This window comes from Stegostoma tigrinum, chromosome 11, assembly GCF_030684315.1.
Source record: "Stegostoma tigrinum isolate sSteTig4 chromosome 11, sSteTig4.hap1, whole genome shotgun sequence".
In the NCBI taxonomy this organism is placed as follows: Eukaryota; Metazoa; Chordata; class Chondrichthyes; order Orectolobiformes; family Stegostomatidae; genus Stegostoma; species Stegostoma tigrinum.
The window spans coordinates 76995167-77021859 of NC_081364.1; the positions used below are offsets into that span (position 1 = coordinate 76995167).

At 40.8% G+C, this 26693-nt stretch overlaps 1 long non-coding RNA gene across 1 annotated transcript; it reads right to left on the bottom strand.

Annotated features, from left to right (window-relative positions):
* Positions 1-3881: 3881 nt before the first annotated feature.
* LOC132210230 (uncharacterized) lies at positions 3882-26693 on the bottom strand. The gene is made up of 2 exons (XR_009446460.1): positions 26613-26693; positions 3882-4344 (listed from the first exon to the last, which is right to left on the bottom strand). It is a non-coding gene; the product is annotated as an uncharacterized LOC132210230 (long non-coding RNA).

The window sequence follows — 26693 nt, forward strand, 5'->3', positions numbered from 1 at the left end:
TTCTTAACCAACCCACCGTCTGAGACCATTAAATTATTTCTTTGGGTAAGAGAGGTGTCCTATGAAAAGACATTGAGAAGAATTATATTCTTGAGTTTAGAAAAAAATGACGTTTAAACTTGTTGAGACAAAGTTTTGGAGATCTGGTAAGGTAAATTGTTTTTATCTTCAAGCGAAATTGCACATTACGTAGAAAATTTCCGATCTCCAAGTGATGAAGTTACTCAACTATTGAGTTTGGTTTACAGTTCACAGATCAGGGATCAAATGTTGAACTTGTCTGGCCTTCATAACTCCAAGTTTGCACTCCAGAGTATAACAGTCTAAAATTCTGAGTTCTAAGTTTTGATTCTAAATAGATTTAGTTGCATGATCGAGGGAATAAATAAGACATGGAGTAGTATGTTTGGGAAATATGGCACTGAATTCACAATGGATTAAAAAAATTCACCTCTCTTTTTCTAGGATATAATTCAGGGAATTGTGCCGTACCTGGGAACTTCCTTAACAGAATTTTCAGCGTTGGATTCGGCTTTCCCGAATTACCATTCAGTAAGTCTCTCTTACAAGATTTGGATTCCTTATTTGCTGATGAGTGCTATTATTATGGTTTCATTGCAAGCTGCTTGTAGATGAGAATCAAAGCAATAAAAAAACTAATGAGTTTGATTAATAATCCCAATCAGAATAATTTGATGCTTTGTGCTGTGAATCAAACAATTTGTAAACAAAGGAACATGCAAATCACTTTGCAGTTAATTGAATATGGGTTTAGTTTTTCAAAAGGTTGGATAAATTGCACATCATTTTTATTCTGTACAGGTAAATTGGTTACCTGGATGTCACTGCCTGTTGAGCAGTTGAACAGATGAGAATGTCTTCAGCTTGCTACTGATCTACTTGACTGGAGCAAAGGGCTTTATGTAGTGTCCAAGATATGACCTGGTGGTATGATAGATCATTTGTGATTGGCCTTTGACGATATACTAAAATTGAACCAAGTTTACAGAGCTTGTATTTCACTTCTGATCTTTTAAATTTCATGATCTTGTAGTACTGTTTGACCTTTGTACATTTGAACTAATTTTCTTTGTCCTTGTCTATCTCTTACAGTTTGGCCTGATCAACTTTGACAAGAGACAAAAAGTTAGTACTGAAAATTGCACTGTACAAAATGTTTGGAATTGTATGAAAGGGGAAAAACTTGCTTTTCACTCTTGTGCTGTTTTATTTGCTTGATGCGGGTGTAGGCGGAGTCTACAACTGCATCCTAAATGGATATGGTCACTAATAAATCCAATAAAGAATTCAGGAGATGCTTTGTTGCTCAGAGCAGCCAGATTGCAGAAGCTGCTGCTACCAGGACTCGTTGAGAGGATGAGCACAGATGTGTTTGAGAGAAAGTTAGATGTCAGAAAGGACACAAAGAGGCATATTAAGAGTTTGAAGCAAGGTGGGAGAGGTGTAAAGATCAGCATGGAGCAGTTCAGCCAAATGGCCTGAATTTTTGCTGCTAATGTGCTGCAATTTACATTTGATCAGTCACAGCCACGTACAGGATATGCCAGGCATTATGTGAGTGAAGATGTTGTTCAATTAATCTCAGTGTCATGGAAGCTATTTCATTATTGAAGACACTGGGTAAACAATCTCTCCATATTAGTATTTTCCTTTAGATGAGAGACATCATTTCGTCATGGGATGTCAGAAATTGAGGGAGCGCACCTGTTTGGAATCTCACTAACTGGGCAATATGTTTTACTCCATATTTCTGAATTTGGTAATACCAAATTCTCAAACATCCCTGTTGTCATGGCTACTGTTGAGGGTATCCTCAAATCCCCATGTGGCCCAACAAGTTCATGGGGCCACTCTGAAGAGAGTCCCACCCAGACCCATTCCCCGTGTCTAACTCACTGAACCTAAATATCCCTGGACACTACGGGCAATTTAGCATGGGCAATCCACCTAAACTGCACATCTTTAGACCTTGGGAGGAAACCAGAGCACCCAGAGGAAACCCACACAGATTGTATTTTCATCTTTTACTGCAACATTCAGCAGGCAACCTGAGAATATTAATTTGAGAGGAATTTGACCTTATGGCAAACAATGAATTTTTACTTACAGAGCTGTAACTTGAGGTCCCTATGAATAGAATAGGTTCCGATCAGAAGCAGCTGATGCTGAATTTGCCAAACTGGGCAATGTGATGTAAAATCAGCTGGGTGGCAAAATAGGCATCCAACACTGTGTGACTCCAACTAACCAGCTCAGAATGTAATCTGTCAAATGGCCCGCCATTTGTAGTGGCGGATGTGGATGTAGTGAAGTGTTTCTTTTCACTGACCTGTTGAAAACTGGCTGGCACTTTACAACTTGGCAGTAACATGTTGTCAGAGTTTGACTTAGAAAGGTCTGCCCCTTTTTACATGTGAAATTGTGACAAGATTGAACCAAGAAGCCACTGTGGTTGAAAGAAAATAGTCCAGGAACTTAGAGCTGCTCATGGTCCATTCAATTTAATGGTGGTGCAACCTTGAAAAATTAACTCAACATTTTCACCGTCTGTCTTGGTACCAGTTACTAGAGATCAGCCACTTATTTTGTACTTGGCAGACTTCCTTTTGCTTGGATGAATGATCTTTCATAACATTTCTTGTCTTCACCCTCAATCAGCTTATGGTTCTTAAGTGAATCATTTTTAAAAAATAATCTATCTTTGAAGCACTGTTTTGGGAATTAGTGTCCTGAAACCATCCTGGATAATCTGTACAGAAATTTATCCTTGAAAAGTCACATTTGTGTCATTTATTTCCAAAGCAGAAATATTTTTGTGACATGATGTACTGTGCACTTTGAATAAAGTTATCGATGCTGTTCAAAATACCACGGACTCGGATTTAGCAGGAGCAATTATAGCAGTTTAAACTTGCTTTAACAGCTCATTATTTATTTGTGTTCTTTCAGGAATATGAAATAATTTTGGGTATCAAATCCCTGCAGTTTGCTTGCTCATCTTACACCCTTCGTCCAAATGAGAATTTTCTAGACTTGTTCTTTATGCAACAATACTTAAGTGAGGATAGCGAGTACGTAACTGGTATTGTAGGAGTGTGCAGGTAAAACAGTTAAGGGTTGTGTGTGAAATCTTCTCTAGTTATAATAGTTGTTTAATGCTAGTGAGCCTGCCAGTTTACTTACTGTCTTCCTTTTCGTTGGTTTCAAATTTTTGACAATGAATTCTGACCTATGAGGCTAAAGCCAGTTGCTCGATGAATCAATTCTGTCGTGTTGCATCAAAATGTGTTTTATTGGTGTGTAATAGTGCAGAGTCTACTACCACTGATTGCAGGAAAATGCAAAAAACTTGATGAGTGACCAATTTTAGCAACATGTCCAAGAGCTCCTACTGTGGGTGCATCTCCAAATCCAGATGTAAATTGTACCAGTTTTGAGAAATGTTTCTTTTCCTTCCAATTTCTTTTCAAATACATAACCCTATTACTAACATAAAATTAACAATAACCCTACACAATTGGTCAGCATTTTAAAGTATCTTTCAATGGTTGCCTAAAAACATCATTTCCTCATCTCAAAATAGCCACAGTATATTTTTAATAATGCAACCAAAAATAATCTCCAACTGAAAAACAAACCACTTTGCCATTGCTGGACCAGAGTTGATGAAGGAACCAGATTATAGATCACTGAAACTGATTTTTGTTTCGAAGTTATTATTAAAAATGTACCTGATGTATCAATTTACATTCCTGCTTTGAATAACAAAGCTCACTATTAAGCCCATCCTCAGGCTATGGATGACCATGTGCAGCAAGCACCTGGCATTATCGTCAATACAATCAGTGGCACAGTCAGTATTGGGCCAACTTCAAACATGGTATTTATTGTAACAGTAATTACAAAATGTTACCGAAATTCACTTTGCATGAATCATATGTTGCAATTAAAGTTCTTTTGGACCTCTGGGATAGTTTGGTTGATTTTCGGACAGATTGTCTGAAAATATCAGCAACAGAAAATCTGGTCAGGAGATATACTCCTTCATTTTACTACCTCCGAGATGTGGCATGTGGTGTTTTAGTCACCTGAAGTGACTGATTCATGACTATCTTTCATTGCTTGACATTGTCTGTACATTCACCTGACAGTGTGGATGAGGCCCAGAGAAACTCCTGTATAACTTTACAACCTATTGTATCACCATCGGCACTGGAAGTTTGATTCTCATGTTTTCCAGTTAACTTTTTTCAAGGCCAGTCCTTGTCATTTTTTTCTGTACCTGCTGTAGAAGTTCGACCATTTTGTTCAATTCCACGTGTTCTGCGAAAAGACTGAGGGGATTATCGTCTTGGTAAAATATTACACAAAGGAACCGTAGATGCTGGGAATCAAAAACACAAAGAGAAATTGCTGAAAACATTCAGCAGGTCTGGCAGCATCTGTGGAAAAAAAGCAGAGTTATCTTTCGGGTCTGCTGACATTTCTTCAGAACTCTTATTGTCTTGATCTGCTGTTCATAAAGCAGAAAAGATCGATGTGCCTACTGTGAGAACTTTTGTCACTCATGAGTCAAAATAATGTTCAGTGTTCTCCTGCCTGAAAACACGTGCCTTTTGCAAACAAAATTATCATTCTGCAATTTCAATTCTATGTAAATGATTGATTTTGCCAAAAATAATAAGAATATTGAACAAACGCATCTGATTCTTTTTAAATGAATCTTGTCTGAAAATGTTTACTTGCCACCCTGCAGCTCCTCTGAACTCGAGAAACCGCCAAAGCCCAAAAAGAGTGTGTTTAAACGCCTCAGCTGGTAAGTATCCCATGCTAAGCACCGCAAATATCTCATTATTTCCTTCATTATTGGGATGAATGGACAGAAAGATAAGTACATCTGTTCCTTGACAAATAGAGAAATTTGATGTGTGGTCATTATTGATTCATTGGAGTGAGATTTTTTAGTAACTGGTCAAGTAATTTGAGACGATGCAAGGAGTGGTGCTGTTATTCTCACCTCGTGCATGTGTCTCGTGTACACTGATTGATAGAGATTCTTTGTTCTGACCATGATTGTAGAATGTGGACCTGTGATGAGCTTGGTATTGCCTCGCGATTCTCATTTATCCACTGAGATGTTTCTGAGACATGGCTAAATTTCACCGGAATAAATTTGTTTATGAGAGACAAGTAAGCAAAAAAGGTGTTACAGTGAATTAAATTTGCATATTTGTGGGCCTGCATAATGAAAACTAGCAATGTTTAACAATTTTGAGCGAAGTATCAGATTTGTGTTCTACTTTGTGGGTCAGCAGGCAGTAGAAATATCTTCTGTTGAAAAATTATCAGCCATGCTTCTCACATTTGAAGCTCCACCTCAAAATTACTATCTCAATGGAATCAAGTTAGGTAAAGGGGAAGCACAACGAGATCTAGGTGTTCCTGTACATCAATCAGTGAAAGCAGGCATGCAGGTACAGCAGGCAGTGAAGAAAGCTAATAGCATGCTGGCCTTCATCACAAGAGGAATTGAGTAGAGGAGCAAAGTGGTCCTTCTGCAGCTGTACAGGGCACTGGTGAGACCCCACCTGGAGAATTGTGTGCAGTTTTGGTCTCCCAATTTGAGGAAGGACATTCTTGCTATTGAGGGAGTGCAGCGTAGGTTCACAAGGTCAACTCCCAGAATGGTGGGACTATCATATGTTGAAAGATTGGAGCGACTGGACTTGTATACACTTGAGTTTAGAAGGATGAGAGGGGATCTGATTGAGATGTATCAGATTATTAAGGGATTGGACACTGTGGAGGCAGGAAGCATGTTGCTGCTGATGGGTGAGTCCAGGACCAGAGGACACAGTTTAAAAATGAGGGGAAGGCCATTTAGAACAGAGTTGAGGAAAAACTTCTTCACCCAGAGAGTGGTGGATATATGGAATGCTCTGCCCCAGAAGGCAGTGGAGGCCACCTCTCTGGATGCTTTCAAGAAAGAGATAAACAGAGCTGTGAAAGGTAGTGTAATCAAGGGTTATGGGGATAAGGCAGGAACAGGATACTGATTGTGGATGATCAGCCATGATCATAATGAGTGGTAGTGCTGGCTCGAAGGGCCGAATGGCCTACTCCAGCACCTATTGTCTATTGTCTATAAAGCTCAAATATATTTCCATGTAGAAGGTGACATGAAAGTATGTGTTTGTGTTGTTGTGTATACATGTGTAAAGACTTCAAAATTATTGTTTTTGGTCATTTTCCTGAGTTGGGGATATTATCTTATATTTCTGTTCAATAGGCAAGGACTGCCCAGAACTCAGCAAAGTCAGATTTTCCCCCACCTACCCATGTAGAGTTTCAGAGAAAAAACCATGCCTTGTTGCTGTGTTGTGCCTTGCAGTGATCTGGGTGTAACATGTGACTATTGTTATATAGAAACCAAGAAAGAGAAGGGAAACACTTATTCACTTCCTGGGATATCTACTGTTTACATGAGTGTGGATGTTACATGGATGTGATTTAGGTTTCCTGTGCTATTTAATGCCTAATATACCAACAATCAAGATTTTCAGTGTGGGAATTTTTTAATCATGCCATCTGCTGTACTTCTTTTGGGAGTTTTGGAAATTTTCTATGTTAATCATGCAATATAAATGCAAATTGCTGAATAGAAATCCTAACGTTTGCAGTCCCAATATACTGAAGGCCAAATTCAGAGTTCACTGTCCTACCTTACAAAGTGTTGTGTACAGTTTTCTATCAATTATCAATGGTGTTACTTTGTTTTACATTTTATTTTTAACAAACTGCAGCTTTGCGGAAGAAATTATGTACGCATTAGCATGTGGCCAGGTTGGGGGAAATTTTCCACCCTGTGGGTATTCAAATCCACATTTTGCCTTTCATGAGATTGAGGTTGATAGCAAAGTTGAACAAACAGTGCAAAAAGTCCAGATTCTTGTGCTATTCGAATATGCAAACATTGTAACCTATTCATATACTCCCTAACTATTAGGCAATGTAACAATGTTCAATGCCAGTAATGCGAGCTCTTGATATGAGTACCATTATTAATTTCTCACAGGTCAAATGTGGCGCACATCAAACTCCTGGTACTCACATCATCAATATACCTTCATTCTAGTTTAATTTTTTTTAACAGTTTGTCTAGAATGCAATGACATTTTCATATGTTTGTTGTGTCCTCTTTCCCTTGTGCAGCCTGTTTTCAAAGAGAGGTGTTAAAGTACACAACACTCAAAATAAAAGCTCTGAGCAGCGAGCATCCATTGAGAATGAGGATTCAGACGACAGCATTACCGCAGCCAGCATTTTATCCGATTCCAGCCACTTGGAAATGGAAGAGCCGAGCACTTCGCAAAAAGCGCTGGAAAAGGTGAGACAGTGAGGTACTCATCACGTAAAATATGTTGTTCTTGGAGACTCTGGTTTGTCTAATAATATCCAGACACTTCTTTTCTTCTTTCTTTCCTTCCTTTCTTCTGCCTTCCTGCCGTCTATTATCCTGACTACACTTTGGCAGTCAAGAGGATACAAGGGTACTCAGTGATACCGTCCCAGCCACTGGAGCTGGATGGCTGCTTAGCCAATCTCCTTCGCCTTTCTTTTGAGAGCTATTAGCCGAATAGCCATTTTGATGTTTCAGCCAGACTGAAATCCTTCATGTGAATGCCGTTCCACTAAGCATCTTCATAACTGATTGCTGCCAGCAATTTTCCATCCCAGGTCCCACTTGCCAAAGTTGGGTTACTTGCTTTCAGAATGAAGGCAAGACAGCTGTGCAATTCCCATCAAAATTCAACCTTTGTCCTGGTTGATTCCAGAAAGGGTATTATTCGCTCACGAAGTGAGAGCTGATTTTTTTGTTTTTTTTTAGTTGTGCTGTTGTCTTTGTTTTGCTTAGATATTTTATATGATTTTATACTAATAGCCAAAATATTTCATCTTTAATTATTCACAGCATGTTTAATTTCTGCACAATAAATTTTAGTGCATGGGGTACATCTGTCGCAGCTTGAAGCGCACTGCCCACAAAAACAGTATTTAGAGTATGTTGGCCAGGTCTTGATCCAGCAATTGCAACAAAGTAATGCAGCTCTCTGCATGGAGTCCTTGTGACTGCACATTTTGTTTTTCATCAATATTTGGGCTTTGAGCTTTGATTTGTGCGTTCTCTGCTGAAGACCATTGTATCTTGGGAGATTATCAAAGTTGTGTTATGGTTATTGTTTATAGAATATGTCTAGGACTTGTCCCAGAGATATTTTCATAATGTATTCCCCTAAGAATTGGGCGATGTATTATTAGGTCAGATTTAGGTGTTTTGGAGTGGTATTTCTTTGCTTCAAAATACCCTCTTCCTTTTTATGGATTCTCCTGTTTAGTGTTGTGACTCCCTGTATATTAATCATAAACTGAGAGCTGCAGTGACTTGGATGATTTCAATTCTGGTTCCTTCAGTTCTCTGCTGTATGTGGTTTGCTGTTGCTGTCTGTCTTTCTTTCTGCCAGTGGTGCTGTGCCGCACACATTATGACCTGCACAATGCACTGGTTGGCCCATTCGCAGTCACCTAAAATTCATAAATGTGTTTTAACTTCAAACAGTGTAGTTGAATTCAAGATTTCTGTGCGTAGCAGGGTGAAGTGGGCAAATAAATATTTATGTAAGCATGTTCACATACTGAGTGCAAACTGAAACCCCAAAGGGTTTATCTGACAAACTTAGAATTGAAGCACCAGTTTACATGGTCAAGTGAAATGACCACAATGTTATTGTGCCGAAGGAAACTAATTAGTAATTTATGGGCATGCTAAGTACTGAATTGTTGATGTTGACTGAGCAGCTAGTAAACACAAACAGGAGTATAATTCCTCAGAAGTGATCTTTACTGGTAGAGGAAAGAACTGCAAGTTAAATATTTCACAAGACAGCAACGACCAAGAATTCATGTGCAACTTCATGTTCTTGCAATTAAGCTGTCATGCGCAGACTGCCTTCACCTTTGTGGGCAGCAGGACAGCATATTTTGTGTAATAATAAATATAACTGGAAAGGGGGAAGTATCTAATATGCAACAATTGACAAACGTCTTCTTAAACAAAATAATTATTCCACAGTCATTAAAATCCATGGATACTGCCTCCTCTGGAGGTTTATCCAACAGTGATGCACCAGGAAAACCAAATTACGGCACAGCCAAGTCTCGTAGGCGTGCAGGTTTGGGCAGCTGCTGGTGTGCAACACGTCTGAGGGACAACCGCCAGTATGAGAAAAGCTGCCTCATCCGAGTCAGATTAGAGGAGGACAGAGCACAACAATTCAAAACTATTTTGGTAAGTCCCTGGACTGTTTGCTCTTGTCATTGCTCGGTCCAAATAATTGCCATTGCTCTCTGCCAGTATCGCAAGAGGAATTTTTATCCCAATTATTTGTTGCCGTGCAGTCATATTCAGTGTGTATTTTCCACATTGCTGAAGCCTTTTTTTTGCTCTATGAGAGTGCTTTGACCATCATTTTGATCCTGTTTTGTAATGCAGTCGCAATGTTTAGGTTTTAGGCCTGAACGCATTTTCCTTGCATTTCTCCTTTAAGTGTACATGGCAAGGTGCAGCACTCTGTTGCCCCATTTTGGCTGATAACTATTGAAGAGGAAATATCACAAATTAATGTGCACCATTAACTGTACAATAAATCAGCAAGGAGGTACCAGATCTTCAGTTAGCTGACCACAGGCACTTTGGTCCATCTGTCAACTAATCGAGTAATATTAGCAGAACAATTGAATATTTCTTTCCTGGCTTTGGCTCATGTAAAATTTAAAAGCCTGGTGCATGGAAGAAAGCACATCAAAAATGGGTTCGAGTAGAGTGCAATCCAAAACAGAATAATTGCCTACAGGCTAGTTCAGGAAAGCCGAAGGAATGTTGGCCAAATTGGAAGGCACATAGATTGTTTTGTTTGATCATTTATTTTCCTTCAAAGGATCAGTCATACGCTTTGATTGTGGCTCCACAGATGTCAGGGTAATGTGTGGGAAATTGCTTCTGGTACTTAAATATTGTTAACAAACAGCGCCTCTTTACTCTGGTAAAGAGAATATTTGTTAGTTTGTAAGTGAGTTGGAGATGGGGCAGAACCAGCCTAAGATCTGAGGTAGAATTTGGATAAGCAAATGGAAAACAGGCTATTTAAATTGAACATCTATGAAACACAGAAAACTAAATTCTCAACCAGAATGACGAAAATGTCTCCTGATGAAAGTGCAACAATTTTTTTGCCAACTAACTAAAGTCATGAGAGGCCAGCTGGAGAATCGTGGAATGTTATTACAAAGCAAAAAAAAACTTTGGCCGATGGTGTCTGTGTTAAATCTCAGTAAGAAGGAGCTAAATTCACCACCCACGTCCCCCACCACCACCACCACCATTGCCCTTTTTACCCCTGCCCTGCAAATTTTGCTCCATGTAATTATTCAGTCGTCTTATGAAAGTAATTTAATCTGCTTTAACCACCTTTTCAAACATTGTGGTTTGGAAAAATCAGAATTTTTTTTTTGCTTTTGCTCCCCACCAATGACCTTAGATTTTGTCCTTGGTACATAGTGTCAGAAGGACCAGTGAACAGTTTCCCCCATTTACTTTAGTTAGCCTGAGCAAATGACTGTTCTTCATGATTCTGTATTCTCATCCTGACCCAATTTTGTGTCTATACCACCACTGCCCATTTCATTCCACAGGCTTCAATTTTGCTTGCACACTTGTGTGACACTTCATCGAACATAGAAATCCAGTGTATCACCAATTAATCACTAAAATTAGTGATTAATCATTTACAGTGTGAGCATACAGAGTGGAAAAGGTATTGGTTATTCAAAAAAGATCACTTTAGGGGATGTTAGTTAATGTAAAATAACAAGGTGTCGAGCTGGATGAACACAGCAGGCCAAGCAGCATCAGAGGAGCAGGAAGGCTGAGGTTTCGGGCCTAGACCCTTCTTCAGTAAAAGGATGTAGTTAATGTAATCTCTAATTGTGTAATATTTGACTCGATCACTTATAGAATTGTAGAGACATACGGAACAAAGTATCCCTCCAAACTTTTCCTATTTATGGACTAATCAAAATGTCTTTTAAACATTGTAATTGTGCCGACATCTGCCATTTCCTCAGGAAGTTAATTCCACAACTTCTGTTATATTTTTCAGATTTGTTGTTCAATAATATATTTATTACGGTCTTTGCTTTTGACTGGGTGGCAAAAGTATTTTTTAGCCATGAACGATAGCGCAATTAAAGCAGAATTAAGTATGAGTCTACTCAACCAGAAAACATTGCAGTTCTCCAGAAGAAACAGAAGATTTTCTAGTTTATTTCAATTGCCAGGTCATTGCTCAAACTTGAGCTGAGAAAAGTAATCTCCAAATATAACATAGAATTAAACAAAAGCAGACAATTGCCCAAAAGTGTGTCTTTTCAATGTCCTGCCTATCAAATATTATTCCTGCACGGTTTACAATTGATTGAATTTTTTTTGCACTGTCTTTGAATCGCAAATTGCTAAATGTCCCAAACTGCGAAAACAATTTTATGAATCATTTTATACGAATAAGCACAGCATTAGGAAATGTCAGACTTCATAAACAACATTGAGCCATTTGCTGTAATGACAATAAATGTTAAAAGCAAGCAAATGGTATGGGGGTTTTGGGTCGGAGGGTTTGGAATTGGCTTATTTAAATTATGAATTTCGTAACGAGTTACTTGCTTCAAACTGAATGTATAGGTAAACTTGAGCATTGGGCTCTGTTTCCAATCAAATTCCAGCCTTTACTGTTCACAGTTTATGCGTTATGGAGCATCGACGGCAGGTTTAACAATAACTGTCCTTCCTGCTATTATTTTATTAATGTAACTCTTACAGATTTCGGTGTAATGTTCCAATTAGTCTTCTGGGTGCAAACAGCTATGCTTATAAGCACTTTGAAAATTGAGGCTTTACATATTTCATTCATTGTGTGTGTGTGTGTGTGTGTGTGTGTGTGTGTGTGTGTGTGTGTGTGTCTAATGCATTAATGAAAAGTGAATATATTGCCTTAATTAGGTGACTAATCAAGATCGGGTTTCCAATATTTTCAACAAAGCCATGACCGTGCTCAAATTTGAACCCGAGCGTCCTCAGGACTTTGATCTTGCACAGGTCATTGCATCAAATAAAGGTGAGCAGTGGAAATTGCTTCAATTTAAGTTAGAGATAATGGGAACTGTAGATGCTGGAGGATCCAAGATAATAAATTGTGAAGCTGGATGAACACAGCAGGCCAAGCAGCATCTCAGGAGCACAAGAGCTGATGTTTCGGGCCTAGACCCTTCATCAGAGATGGGGATGGGGTGAGGGTTCTGGAATAAATAGGGAGAGAGGGGGAGGCGGACCGAAGATGGAGAGAAAAGAAGATAGGTGGAGAGGAGAGTAGAGGTGGCGACGTAGGGAGGGGATAGGTCAGTCCAGGGAAGACGGACAGGTCAAGGAGGTGGAAGATGGTTAGTAGGTAGGAAATGGAGGTGCGGCTTGGGGTGGGAGGAAGGGATGGGTGAGGGGAAGAACAGGTTAGGGAGGCAGAGGCAGGCTGGGCTGGTTTTGGGATGCAGTGGGGGGAGGGGACGAACTGGACTGGTTTTGGGATGCGGTGGGGGAAGGGGAGATTTTGAAGCTGGTGTAGTCCACATTGATACCATCGGGCTGCAGGGTTCCCAAGCGGAATATGAGTTGCTGTTTCTGCAAACCTCGGGTGGAATACTGCATCCATTGTACCCGGTGTGGCTACCTCTACATTGTGGAAACCAAGCGGAGGCTTGGGGACAGCTTTGCAGAACACCTCCGCTCGGTTCGCAGTAAACAACTGCACCTCCCAGTGACGAACCATTTCAACTCCCCCTCCCATTCTTTAGATGACATGTCCATCATGGGTCTCCTGCAGAATCACAATGATGCCACCCGAAGGTTGCAGGAACAGCAACTCATATTCCCCTTGGGAACCCTGCAGCCCAATGGTATCAATGTGGACTTCACCAGTTTCAAAATCTCCCCTTGCCCCACCGCATCCCAAAACCAGCCCAGTTCGTCGCCTCCCCCAACTGCACCACACAACCAGCCCAGCTCTTCCCCTCCGCCCACTGCATCCCAAAACAGCCCAGCCTGTCTCTGCCTCCCGAACCTGTTCTTCCTCTCACCCATCCCTTCCTCCCACCTCAAGCCACACCTCCATTTCTTACCGACTAACCTCATCCCGCCTCCTTGACCTGTCCGTCTTCCCTGGACTGACCTATCCCCTCCCTACCTCCACACCTATACTGTCCTCTCCACCTATCTTCTTTTCTCTCCATCTTCGGTCCGTCTCCCCCTCGCTCCCTATTTATTCCAGAACCCTCACCCCATCCCCGTCTCTGATGAAGGGTCGAGGCCCGAAACGTCAGCTTTTGTGCTCATGAGATGCTGCTTGGCCTGCTGTGTTCATCCAGCTCCACACTCTGTTATCTTCAATTGAAGTTAAATCAGTTTCTGAATGGCATAACCACTGCAAGGAAATTGATATTTTCTTCTGATTTCACCAAAAAGATGAAGATATCTAAATTTGTACAATTGAACATATCCAAGCATGTTCAGCAGTATTCAACTCTGAGGAATGTAAAGCCAATAAACAACTAATATCTGCACCTAATAAAAACAAATTATTCCATCTGATTCCCCAAAGCCAAATCAGAACAAAGAACCGCAAATGCTGGAAATCAGAAACTGCTGGAAAAGCACAGCAGGTGTCACAGCACTTTTAGAGAGAAATCAGGGTCAGTGTTTCGAGTCCAGTAGCCCTTTTTCAAAGCTACTCAAATATTGAGTGAAGGATGCACATCAGGAGTTGGTTGTGGCATTAAATCCTGAATTACTCATATTGCTTTGTTCATTCTTATTTTAACTGGTTATTCCAAAATAACTGTTTTCTGTTGCTGAAATTAATCTGTTCTTCCCCTCTTTTTGGCCCGTGGCTGAGAGACCAGAAATATGGGTGGGGTCACTGCTGCCAAGTTGCTAATCTGTAGCAACCCTCCCCCAACCATTTCCTGGTGAAAAGTAGAAACGAGGACTCATGTGTTTAATGCTGCTGTGGTTTAAAACTTGCCATCCAGGCTGTGTTAAGCAGAATGCCTTATGAAAATGAAAGGTCCCAATGCCTTTGCAGCATGCTATCCCTGTCAGCTTTCACAGAAAAGAAAAATCAATCCCCTGGATGCAAGCCTCACTAACAAAGCTGGCATTTATTCTGCTTCCTTCATTGCCCTCAGAAAATGGCCATTCACTGGATCACTAACTCGTGTTTGATTTTCGTGCCCTCAGTGGTGTTAGTTTCAAGATTCCAATCCGATGCTGAAGGAGAGAGATAGCTTTTCTCAGTGTTTTCGCATTGATCACACTGCACCTTTTTGTGTTTGATGCTGGTATCAGCAGAAGTGACCATGTAGCTGCTGGGTCATTCGTGAATCAATTGGGGTTTTGCATTCTTCTGTAGTAAGGAAAATCTACAATCTTTACCTGGGCTACTCTATGCTGACTCTTCACAGCCTCATATCTGGCCTAACAAAACCACTCAGTTGTACAAACTGTCATGAAGAAGGCATGTTCCATCGGACAGTGAGGGGTTTGAAATGGATTTTAGTCTTGACCAACAATGCTCATCCTGAGAATGGGTCTCAGATATAATGGTTTTCAGTTATTGAGTTTACCTAAGGATGGTATAACTCCAAGACTTTCTCTTGTGTTTTGTAATACGTTCTGAATCCTTGCAATATATTCGTTCTGTTCCTCCCAGCCATTGATATTTCCATATCCAGGAAGCAGTTGGACCTGTGCACAATCAATATGATGAAAACACGTGTGAATAATAATGTGCTTTCCCTCTGCTTTTTCAGTGCTCATACTTCCGGCCGATGCCATCCTGTATTATGCAATGAACAAGGAAGAGAGTCATGACTTCATCCTGAGATTCACCGACAGAAGATCTTCATGCCGATGCAAGTTTTAGCTGTAAGGAACATCATGTTTCATGAGACTCTATTGGATCTAAAATCTCTGCTCAGTATCAAAAACCCTGCAATATAAGAATAAATTACTTTGGCAGTTTTCTACTTTAAATTATTGGACAATTTGGATAGAGTGACTAGACTTCAGACAATTGCTTACCATTAAGATTTGAGTCCAGTGCTTGTTTGTGCTTTTCAAACATCTTGCACATCAGCTATTTTTTTCTGGAAGGCTGGAGAATTGAACCCTGCCACCTGTCTTCTATGGACATCACAGTCATTTATCAATTGGTTGGATGAGAAAAAGAATCTCTTACGTTTAATCTTGTTGACCAATTGTGATTGAAGTTGCCTGGGTTCCTCAATGGTTGTTTGGTTAAAAAGCAAACCAGCCATTTGTTCAGTCAATGGCAGGATGATGAATACTTCAACTGAAGTGTTTGGTTTGGCCCTTCAACTCTTCAGCACTCCATTCCTGCCTTCAATATTTTTATTTCTCCAGTGGTTTAAATTAATTTGGAGAGAATGCCATTGACATGCCTTCAACAAAGGGCAACTACAAGAAATAATAGAGTTGTTTATTACTGCCAGTGATATTGCACTTGTTTGAGACCTTAACTGTTTTTACTTAATGTTCAATTTTACAGAAATTTAATGTAAAATTATTACATTATACGGGCTTACATTACATTATACATGAGTGAGACCAAGTGTGTGAGAGTGAGATTATGTGAGTGAGATTGTGAGAGTGGGAGTCAGACCATGTGTGTAAGTGAGTGCCAAGTCAGTGAGAGTGAGTAAAACTGTGTGTGAGTGAGTGTGTGAGACTGTGGGAAGTCAGAGTGAGATGGTATGCATTCGTGAGACCGTGTGAGTGAGAGTCAGAGTGAGCTGATGTGTAAGAGTGAGACTGTGTGAAGTTAGAGTAAGACTGTGTGTGTGAGTCAGACTGAATGACAGTCAGTATGAGACTGTGTGTGAGTGATACTGAGAGTTTCTGTGTGAGTGGGTGTGAGAGAGTGGGACTGTATGAAGATAGAGTGAGACTGTGAGTGAAAGCATGTGTGTGAGTGAGACCATATGTGTGAGTGAGACTGTGAGAGAGAGAGTCAGAGTTAGATTGAGAGAGAGCGAGTAGGAATTTGTATGTGAATGATACCAAGCATTTGTGAGAGTGAGACCATGCGTGTGACAAAGAATGTGTGTGTGAGTGAGAGAGTCTGAGTGGGGCTGTGTGTGGGTGGGGCTGTGTGTGGGTGGGACTCTGAATAAGATTGTGTGAGAATGTATGAGTGAGAGAGCATGTGTAATTGAGTGAGTTTGAACAAGACCATGTGTGACTGAAACTGTGAACTCAGAGTGAGATTGTGTATGATTGAGGCTATGTGAGTGTGAGAGGCAATGTGTGTGAGAGTGGAATTGTGGGAAGTCAGGCGATACTGTGTGTGTGAACTTCCGGGTGAGACTGCGCTCTCAAAATAAGACTGACTAAGGTATCAGAGACAGCCTGTGTGAGTGAGACTGAGTTGGTGTGTGAGAGTCAAGATTGAGCATGTGTGTGATTGAGCCTGAGTTTGTGCGTGTGACACAATGTGAGTGTCTGTATGGGAGTGAGTCAAACTACGTGTGTGAGACTGTGTGAAGTGAGAATGAGACTGTGCAAAGCCAGTATGGGACTGTATGTGTGAGACTGAGACCATGTGTGAGTGAAAAAGTCAGAGTGAGGCTGTGTATGAGACTGATGTGTGTGTGTGAGACTGTGAGGTTGTGTGAGTAAAACTGCAAAGTCAGCGTGACACTGTATGAGTGAGAGTGTGTGAGATTGTGCTTGTGATACTGTGTGAGACTGAGTGTGAATGAGTCTTTGTGAGAGTGTGTGCAAAGTGAGTGGATTATTTGTGAGTGAGGCTGTGTGAAATGTGAGTCAGACTGACTGAGTGTGTGTGAGTGACTATAACAGGCTGAGTGAGAAATTGTGTGTGTAAGTGTGAGACTGTGAATGAAACTGTCAGAGTGTCAGAGTGAGGGAGTGTGTGTGTGAGAGGATATTATCTGTCAAGTGCATACCATCTCAGGGAAAAAAAAACTAACAAACTAACCATTTATCCAGACCATTAGTTGGGATGATGAGTACTTCAGCTGGACTGTTTGGCTTGGCCTTTAAAGTCTCCAGCCAACCTTTTGTTTACAGAGGCTTTAACTAATTCTGGATAAAAAACCCATTGATATGTTTTTAACTCACTGCAATTGCAAGAAATAACAGCACTGTTTATTATTGCCAGTGGTATTGCACTTGTTTGAGACTTTAATTAATGCTCAGCTTTATAATGAATTTATTTTGAATGGTTATATTGTGAGATGTGCGCGCGTGTGTAAGAGAATATATATTTGTAAAGTGCAAACCATTTTGGGGATAAAAGGTATTTAAAAAATGCACAGGGGACCAGATCACCTCAGACATGAATACTGTAATACACTTGTTGTTCCGAGTTTATCTGCTCATGTTCCATTACTCAGACCTGTCATTGTTTCAAGTGGGTCTCATTGGTTAACAGCCTAATCTGACACTCATTCATTGACCTTTTCATTTTAATGCAATCACATCTCACGTGCAGGACAGTGTTGGTTATATATATTCACTTTTCAAATGGATCCAAAACAATAATCCATTCAAAGTAGCAAAATATCAGGAATTTTTAAAAATATTTGAGTCTGTGTCAAATTCACATTTGCACAATGTATAAGTTAACACCAGGAACAACAAACACTTTAACATTTCTGGCATTCCTTTCTTCCACAGGCAATGTTCGAGCCTCCTTCCTGATGTGAATCAATGAGCTCTGGTGAGGAAGGGCTTTAGGGAGCTCACTGCCCTGAATTTTGAGAGTTTGGATGTATTTTATTTCCTTCTCCTCCTGTAAATCGCTTGGTGCTCGATATAGGATTCACTAATTAGACATTTACACATAACCACTTTAAAACTAAAATGGTTCAACATCGAGGCTTTGCCAACAATACCAGCCACACGTAGAAGAGGAAATCATCTGAGTTCTTTGTCTAAGTTTCGTTTCTAAAAATAGTGTTCAGTAAATGTTATCGATGTTCTTACATTTGTTTTAAATTAAAAAGTTAAATTGCAATCTTTTGTTTCATTCTTTTGAAGTTGAAGACAAATTCTGGGCTGATGGAGTATACTTCATATCTAATTAGTGCTGCTTCACTAAATATAACCTCCGATCAGCAATTTGTGCTGAGAGCTCACCTCCACGAACCATGTATCTGGGGTTATTGACAGTCATAATCCTAGAGAGCAAGGCAGGTACCTTGGCACCACACAGGAAATCTCTATTGCGGGGGGGGTGGGTTGGGGGAAAGCTGATGGAGAAACTGGTTGAACAAATAATGGCTCTGCCAGGATTGGAACAGTTTGTTTGCAATATGTGGGAAAGGTGCCTCCATTAAAAATGGCCTCTGATATCCGTCTACTCACTTGCATCACTGACCCCATGCCATTTGTAAAATGCAAGCTTCAGTGCAAAGGCCACATTGGCCTTGATGCACTTTCATAGAATTTCTGTGCAAGACTGTTGTATAATGGTGTTTGCAGTGACTGTCACATCAGCGCTGTGGGGCAACTCGTGCTGGCACAAGCATTGGTGGGACAGATAGAAGAGTTAGCTCCAGGAATAGTGGCTGTACTGTTGTAGTTTTCCTCATCTTTGGATTCTGGGGAAGTATCTGGAAAACTGCCAATGTGACACCCCTATTCAAAAAGAGAGAAAGGCAAAAGGCAGTAACTTTAGGCCAAACATTTAATGTTGAAAAGGCGTTGGGATCAATCATTAAGGCAATAATAACAGTGCATTTGGAAAGCAATAATCTAATTAAACAGAGTCATCATGACTCCATGAAAGAGAAATCACGTCTTACTATTAGTTTTTTGAAGAATGCTGAACCAGAGCAGTTAGGGAGGAACCAGTACGTCTGTTGTATTTGGACTTCGAGCAGGCGTTCAACAAGTTACCTCACAAAAGCTTCAGCCTTACAATAAAAACCATGGTGTTGGAGGTGATAAGGTGACATGGATGGAGAATTGGCTAACAGCCAGGAAGCAGTGAGCAGGCATTAGAGGTTCTTTTCCAACTTGGTGACCTGTGACCAGTGGAGTTTCACAGGGATCAGTACTGTGATGGCAACTGTTTACAACAAATATAAATAACTTGGAGCAATGAAGTGTAAGTACCTGGGCCGAATTTGCAGAAAACATAAAAATAAGTAGAAAGGCGGGTTGTGAGAGAGATACAAACAGTTCACAATGAAATGTTGCTATCTGAGTAGACGAAAAGCAAATGGAGTATAATGTGGGAAAATGCAAATTTGGTATTTTTAGAAAGATGAATAAAGGAGTTGTTTTATTCAAATGAAAAAAAAAACAGAACTCTGCAACAAAGGTAATTGAGTTCCTTGTGCACAAAACACAGGAAGCTAGCACACAGATGCAGCAGGTAAACATGAAGACTAATCAATATTGGCCCTTACTTTAAGAGGTTGGAATGTAAGACGAGGGAGGTGTGCTGGTGGGACACATTTGGACTATGTCAGCAATTTTTCCTCTCTTATTTAAAAGACATCATTTTACTGGAGGCAGCACAAAGAAGGGTCACTGGATGATCTCCAATGTGTTGGGATGACCTTATGAGCAAAGGCTAAACAGTTTGGGACGCTACTGTCCGGAATTTAAAAAAAAAAAACGAGGATGTGATTTTGTTGAATTGTACAGGATTCTTAAGAGGCTTGACAGGGTAAATGTTGAAAGGATATTCCCTTCATGGGAGACTATAGGACCAGAGGGCATAGTCCCCAAATATAAGTTGCCATGTTAGAATTGAATCTGAGAAGTAGCTTTATTGTCACATATACTCAAATGCCACGTACTGGGCCATTTTAGGTACAGAGGTACCCAGGTTAAGATTCTTAAGTACAAATTCTTGGTCAGGAAGACAATTAGAAAAATAAGGAAAGAAAAGTTCCAGGATTATAGATCAGAGGAATAAGTGAGAACAGTAAATTTTAAAAAATCACCATGATAGATCATAAGAATAAATTTTTAAATATAAATGTAAAGTTCAGAATGTCAGTCGTTTTAACCCAGTTCGCGCTGGCACCGAGCCTCCAGTTTGAGTTTTGACACCTGACCATGCCAGGCTTCACTTTGAGCCTCTCGAGGCCGGGAGACTGCTCTGGAATCACCTCAAGGCCAGATGTCCACGCTGAGGGCATGTCAGCCGACAGATCACCTTGCCGGACCCACACTGAGGCATGACATTCAGGACATTACTGAGAAGAAAAAAGCAAAAAAAGGAGGGAAGAAACAGAAAAGAAATTGACAGAGTGGACAGGTCCTACTCCTCAGCCTAAGCCTGAGGTGAGGAGGACTTTGGTCTCTGGTACTCATGGAGTCATTGAGCTGTACAGCACTGAAACAGACCGTTTGGTCCAATTGCCCATGCCAACCAAATATCCTGAACTGATCGAGTCCGATTTGTCAGCATATGGCCCATATCCCTCTAAACCTTCCTATTTATATACCCATCCACATTCCTTTTAACTGTCATTGTACCCACTTCCACAACATCTTCTGGCAGCTTGTTCAATACGTGCAACACCCTCTGCGTGAAAACATTACCCCTTAGGTCTTTTTAAAATCTTTCTCCTCTCACCTTAAACCTATGTGCTGTAGTTTCCAACAGCCCTCCCCTGGGAAAATACCTTGGCTCTTCACCCTCCCCATGTCTATCATGGCTTTTAAAATTCTCTTCCCTCAGTCTTTGACATTCCATGGAAAATAGCCCCAGCCCCTCCTGATAGCTCAAACCCTCCAAACCTGGCAACATCCTTGTAATGAATCCTCGTAATGACAGGTATATGAATCGTGTCAAGTTTCACATCTTTCCTACAGCAGAGAGACCAGAATTGGATGCAGTATTCCAAAAGTCGGCTTACCAATGTTCTGTACAGCTACAACGAGACCTACCAACTCCTCTGCTCAATGCACTGAGCAATAAAGGCAAGCACACTAAACACCCTCTTCACTATCCTATCTACCTGCGACTGCACTTTCAAAGAACAATGCACCTGCACCCCAATGTCTCTTTGTTCTGCAACACTCCCCAGGATCTTACTGCTAAGTTTATAAGCCCTGCTGTAATTTGACTTTCCAAAATGCAGACCCTCACCTTTATCTAAATTAAACTCCATTTGCCACTCCTTGGCCCACTGGCCCAGCTGATCAATGTCCTGTTGTACTCTCAGGTAACCTTCTCCGCTGTCCACTACACCTCCAATTTCGGTGTCGTCCACATTTCTACTATCCATACTTCCTGTGTTCACATCCAAACCATTTACATAAATGACAGAAAGCAGTGGAGCCAGCATTAGTCCTTGTAGAACACCACTGGTCACAGGCCTTCAGTCCGAAAAGGAACTTTCTATCACCCTCTGTCTCCTACTTTTGAGCCAATTTTATGCCCATCTGGCTAGTGGTTTCCGTCTTCCACGTAATCAAACGTTGCTGAGCAGCCGACCCATGCAGTACCTCGTTGAATGCCTGACTGAAGTTCATATAAACAACATCCACTGCTCCGCCCTCAACAATCTTCTTCATTACTTCTTCAAAAAATACTCAAACAAGTTCATGAGAGACAATTCCGCATGCACAAAGACATGTTCACCATCTGTAATCAGTGCTTGCCTTTCCAAATAACTGTAAATCCTATCCCTCAGGATCCCCTCCAACAACTTATCCACCACTGGATTCAGGCTCACTGGTCTATAGTTCCCTGGCTTTTTCTTACCACCTTTCTGAAATAATGGCACTGCGTTAGCCAACCCCCAGTCTGCTGGCAACTCGCACATGGTTTTTGATGATACAAATACCTCAGCAAAGTAATTTACCCGAGCTTCCCACAAAGCTCTGGGTTACACCTGATCAGGTCCCAGGGACTTATCCACCTTTATGCATTTTAAAACCTCCAGCACCTCCTCTGTAATATGGACTGTTTTCAGGGCATCACTGTTTATTTCCCCAGGGTCCCTGGCTTCAATGTCTTTCTCCAGGGGAAATACTGATGTGAAATATTCATTTAGTATCTCACCCATCTCCTGCGGTTTCACACACAGACGGCCTTTTTGTTCTTTAAAGGGCTCTGCTATCTCCCTTGTTACTGTCTTGCCCTTATTATTGTTATAGAATCTCCTTGGATGCTCTTTAACTGCACTTGCCAAAGCCATTCCATGTCCTTTTTTGCACTCGTGGTTTCCTTCCTAAATATACACTTATTGCTCGTATGCTCGTCCAGGGATTCACTCAATCCCAGCTGTCACAACACAACATATGCTTCGTTTTTCTTAAGCGGACCCTCAATTTTTCTATTTTCAGCATTCCCAACACCTACCAGCCCTACCCTTCACATTACCGTCAACAAACTGTCTCTGGGCTCTCCTTATCTCTTTTTTAAAGGAGTCCTGATTCCCAATCTTTACCTGCAAATAATCACTCTCAGTCAAATTTTGAAAGTAAAAACCCTGAAGAAACTGCGGATGCTCTAAATTGGAAACAAAAGCTGAAATTGCTGGAAAAGTATCGCATAATCTGTGGAGAGAAATCAGTGTTTGCATTTCGGATCGATTGACACTCCCTCAGAGCTCAGGAAGGGTCACTCGACCTGAAACATAGAACATAGAAAAGTACAGCACAGTACAGGCCCTTCGGCCCACGATGTTGTGGAATAATCCTAATCCAAAAACAAAATAACCTAACCTACATTCCCCTCAATCACAGCGGTCCATGTGCATGTCCAGCAGTCACTTAAATGTCACTAATGAGCGTCTGATTTCTCTCAACAGATGCAGCAACACCCGCTGAGCTTTACCAGCAATTTCTGTTTTCGTAACTTTTGGAAGTTCCTACCTAATACCATGAAAATTGTTTTTTTTTCCAATTTAACTTTTTGATCAGTCTGTCCTTTTCCATAATTATTTTAAAACTGATAGAATTATGATCACTTGCCCCAAAGTACTCCCTTCCTGTCACCTCAATCATTTGCCTGCCTTATTCCCAACAAGTCAAGTTTTGCTCCTTCTCTTGTACGTACATCCACAGACTGAATAAGAAAGTTTTCTTTCACACACTGAACAAATTCCTTCCCATCCCACCTCTTAACACTATGCCAGGCCCAGTCTATGTTTGGAAAGTTAAAATCCCCAACCATTACAACCCTGTTATTCTCACAGATATCAGATCTCCTTACATATTTTCATCTCAATTTCCCATTGGCTACTGGGGGTACCTTTTGTACAATCCCAACAAGATGGTCATCCCTTTCTTATTTCATCGTTCAACGCAAATAATTTCCTTGGGCAAACTCCCAGGAATCCTCCCTAAGTACTCGCTAAGTACAGCCATAATGTTATCCCAAACCAAAATCACCACTCCCCCTCCTCTCTTTCCTCCCCTTAAGTCCCTCATATCATCCACAAACTAAACTGTTTAATTCTGGTGTCAAATTTAAGTCATTTAAGAAATTTCCAATAAGTGTTGATATTTAACCCCAATCCCAAGGTCTAATTTTGAGTAATAACCTATTTAATTATATTTTTCAAAATCTTACTGATGTTTTCTGAAGGCCCAAGCGTATTATTTGCATGAGGGAAGCAGCAGGCACCTGTGGGACAATATTTTCACACTGAGGGTGGAGCGCATGTGGAATGAACTGCCAGAGGAAGTGTCACATACATGTACAGCTGAATTCCGCTTATTACAAAGTTTAAAAGACATTTGGACAATTACCCAAAGAGCGAAGTTTTAGAGGGATATAAAGGCAAAAGGGATTAGTACAGTTTTGGAAACTTGGTCAGCACGAACAAATTGGACAGAAGGGTCTATTTCTGTGCTGTATGACTCTGAGACTCTAATAAATGCTCTAAGTTGAATGTTTGTATTACTACCCTTCATTATTGGAACTAGTGGATATTCCTGCAAACCTTAAGTGGAAATATGAAATGCAAACTTGCTTTCAGTAATGTATGTTTCCCAAGGACTGATATAGATGTTTGCAAAAATCTGAGCTCAGACATCCCCACTAAAAGATTTAACTTGGCTGCAGTGGCAAATGTGATGTGTCCTGTTCTGCAGGGGATCCAGCTAATTGCTTAAGTTGTGAAGGTGACCCATGGCAGCTGATATGGGGGACTTTATCAATAATTCCAACATGGGTGTATTTGTATAATCTCCGCTGCATCACGCTTGGCAGTCATCAGCACAGTTTCAGAACACAAATGGCAGGTACATGAAGGCAAATTATGGTATTTATCAAATCAGATGATCACAATATGTTTGATAAAGCTCCCCAACCAGTTCCTGTTCATTACTGAATTCCTCAGCAACGCTCCCTGTCCGTACAACCTTAATATTTTCTGCAAAGTGGAAATTATTCTTCAAGGTTAGCAGTTGAATTCTGCTCTTTATAACTTCTGCACACTGAGCTCTGTTTAGAACATTAGCTACCCCCTGGTGAAGAAGCTTTGGTCACAAGGTCTTTATCAACATGATGTTTGATGCTCATTGCTTACATCTTGTTCCCTTTTCTTAAAACAAAAGCTGCATGTTCATTTTTGCAGAGACTGAGCTGAGGTGGGTCAGCTGTTTTATTGGAAAATGCATCTAGGACCAAAGCAGGTCGAAGGATTGCATCCTGAAATGTTAGCTTTGTCTCTTCACAGATGTTGCCTGAATATTTCCAGCACTTTCTGTTTTCCCCAACTTCCCCACATTCTGATTTCCTGCATCTGTAGTATTTTGCTTAATTACATTTAGGTTGAGTTGGCCTGTGAAAGGCCTGATTTTTTTTTTGCATATTACAAAAAAAACTGTCCCAGTAATATCAAACGGCTTGGAAAACATCAGCCTTTCAACAGCTGACCCTTAACTATTGAAACAGCCATTCCTCATCCCTGTTAAATTTCTGCTGGAAGATGCGATTTGCAGCAAGCAGAATATTCAGTTCTTCATACAGGGTTGGTTTGGCCTCTATAGTGATTAGGTGTAGTGAACGAATGAAGAACTGAAAACCAAAAATAATTTGGAAGAGGATCGCATTGTAGCAGCACGTATTGTCCATTTTTGCAGAAGTAGCTGAAACAGTTGGAACAGCAAACAACATATTTTCTGATAAAAGCTTGAAACATAAGTAAGATTCACTGCAGCTAAGGCAGGTTGCACATGGTTTGTATCTGTCCTGTCCACAGTTAGTTGCCATTGAAATACACTGCATGGAAAAAAATACTAATAGTCCAGTATAATAAAGTGTGAAACTGGATGAACACAGCAATGCAAGCAGCATCTCAGGAGCACAAAAGCTGACATTTTGGGCCTCAACCCTTCATCAGACAGCATCTTCATCTCTCGTGAAGGGTCTAGGCCCGAAACGTCAGCTTTTGTGCTCCTGAGATGCTGTTTGGCCTGCTGGGCCAATCCAGCTCCACACTTTATTATCTTGGATTCTCCAGCATCTGCAGCTCCCACTATCTCTAATAGTCCAGTAGTCTGCAGCATGTTCTAAACAGTATTTAGACATCCTGACATTTACACCTCCTTGAGATTTCCCAATTGGTCATGTGGGAATTGTGGTAATGTCGGCTAGGCTGAGAACTGGAAATACATCTTTTCAGATGTTACCTAGAATGGTGAAGAAACATCTGAAAACTAACCTTCCAGCTCAGCAAGCAAACTCACATCCAGAACCTCAACCTGAGCTACAAATCTTCTCAAAACTCGCTCGCACTTATGGGCGCAATACGCTAAAACTGGCCCGAAGATGGGAAACCAGTGCCATCCGACAGAGTGCCACCCGCGAACAGCTGTACTTCCTGCATGAATGCCTAACGAAACAGGTACTTACCTAAATGTCTCAAATACAAACCTCCCCTTAACACCCCACTAGCCAAAAGAATAGCTGAGCAAAACGGCCGCAGAATGCTTCCAGAAATGATCAATGATGCCCAAAACAGACTCCGTAAATACAACCGGGAAATTTCGCGCCAAAAATCTTTACCCACTAACGCGACAGACCATGAATGGACAGGCACAGCACAACGAGCCATAGACATCAGGCAGCGGCAAACACAGAAAATGAGAAAACCAGACAAACTCACACAAAATAACAACACAGAAACATGGATAAAAAACTTATCTGACCGACCATTAACAGACACTGAAAAAGCCGTCTTAGTTAGAGGATTAAATTACAACTTCCGGGATGCGGACAAGAAAGATTTCTCAGCAGCGTTAGAAGCAACACTGAAAGACAACAAACTCACAGAAGAAACCCAGCAAACCATCAGACAGACAGTCGCACCAACACTAAGCAGGAAAAAGGAAGAAAACACACTCAATACACAAGAAAGGAAAGCCCTGAAAGGACTCAAAAAAGATAAAAACACCGTTATCCTACCTGCAGACAAAGGACGCTTGACAGTCATCTTAAACCGAACAGACTGCATTGAGAAAGCGAACGCACTGCTTGCAGATACCA